This window comes from Phoenix dactylifera, chromosome 10 (assembly GCF_051530095.1).
Source record: "Phoenix dactylifera cultivar Ajwa chromosome 10, Ajwa_hap1_PhDact_Kaust_v1.1, whole genome shotgun sequence".
NCBI classification, from domain to species: Eukaryota; Viridiplantae; Streptophyta; class Magnoliopsida; order Arecales; family Arecaceae; genus Phoenix; species Phoenix dactylifera.
Genome location: NC_143199.1, coordinates 25,213,190 through 25,215,043, shown reverse-complemented (window position 1 = coordinate 25,215,043; position 1,854 = coordinate 25,213,190).

Sequence of the window (1,854 nt, the reverse complement as noted above, 5' to 3'; positions counted from 1 at the left end):
CGAGCGAACTCTTAATCATAAGCTCTGCTTTTGCTAATAAATAAAATAAATATTTCTAACTTCAAATAAAAATTAAAATATTTAGCATTCCTCCTTTCTAATTACTCGTGTAAATGAACAATACTTTACACGCCTACTTTGTAATTAGATAGATCACACAATGCCACATTTATGTGGTTGGTGTTTTTTTTTTTTTTTTTTTTTTTTTGCTTAAAGCGGGTGCTTGATACAATGCGTGTACGAATACATCCAAAAAAGTCAAAATACAACAACTCGCAAAGTACTAATGGCAGCTCTTCCTTCCCTGACCAAAAGATGTACTCTGAGTGGTGGGCCGCATAGGCAGCCACCCAGTCGGCCGCCCCATTGGCTTCTCTGAATACATGCTTGGCCTGGAAGGTCCTTCCATCTCTCATCATCGTCCCTATGTCACGGATCAAGAGGCGGTCTGTGCCGTCACCCCTCGACCCCCTCTGAATCCATCCGATAACCGTGGCCGAGTCGCCCTCCAGAATAATCGAACTGGCCTACAGCACCACCCGCGCATGATGCAGATCCGCCCAGGCAGCTCGCAGCTCTTCCATCGGAACCGACGTGTCAAACAGCTAGCAGCCATCTGCTGCCACCATCATGAAGTGCGGGCTTCGTATGACAAAATCTACACCACCCTACGTACCGTCATTTAGCATCGATCCGGCGAAATTGTTTATGAGAAAACTTGATATTGCTTGATATTTACAAATGCCTTCATGGAAATTTGTCCAAGTACTTCGGCAACCGCATGGGTCCATAACCTGCAGGCGCGTGTTCACGTCATCACCACGCGTGTGACACGCCGATCACGCCTGTGGGACCCTCTCTCGTTCACGCCTAATGGCACGGCCCGCCACTGGCCTCCTCACACGTGCACCAACGTTGCTCCGGATAACACCCAAAAAAAAAAAAAAAAAAACTAGGAGGAGAAAACGTGACCCTACCCTAGGTGGGGGGTGCGATGAGCCTACGGAACCACTTGAGTGGCGTTATGGAAGGCGTCGCGGTTGGTGGACGGGGCTGGGGGAGACCGGCCGCGGGGCCCACCTCCGGTTAAAGGCTTAAAGCAAAAGCGGGCCCGGCAGGGAGGAAAGCGAGGCTGTTCCGCAATCATAACGTACCCCACCATCCGGCGGAAGCGGCCATAACGACTTTCCCTTTTCCACCGTTTGGTCATTACTTTTTCCGTCACTCCCGGCATGATCCTCCCTCCCTGCTCTTCTCCGTCCACTCGTTAATGTGCTGTCACCCCAGCACGCAAGAGCCCCATTTCAATACCGTTAGTCCGTTACCTATATTTATTTTTTTTGGGAGAAAAAAAGATAAATTATCCATACTCTATGTGTATGAAACATCTATATTAGTAAAAAAAACAAAAAAAATAAATGCTTATATATATCTCTCTCTCTCTCTCTCTCTCTTTCTTATCTTCACATATTGTATATTCTATTGTGTTACTTTAGGGATACCAATAGGTTGGATCTAAATCAAGTAAGCTATTATCCACACTCATTCTATGCTTGCCTTGGGATATAGTGGGACGGGTAAAATCAATGGACAAGTAGAGTTGGTTGAAACTAGAAAATCAATTTTTTAATATAAATTTATTTTTTTAATTTAAAAAAGGAATTCGTAAAGAGTTATATATATTCTGATCAAATTTGGAATAGATTTTATTATTTTCTATACTCGTCGCAGGTTAGATAAAATTTATCCTATTAGAGGCGGGTTAGATCATGTACCCAATGGGATGGAGTAAATTGACATTCCTATATTTTGCTGTGTTAGGACCTTTACTTATTTCTTGAAACAGAATGGAAA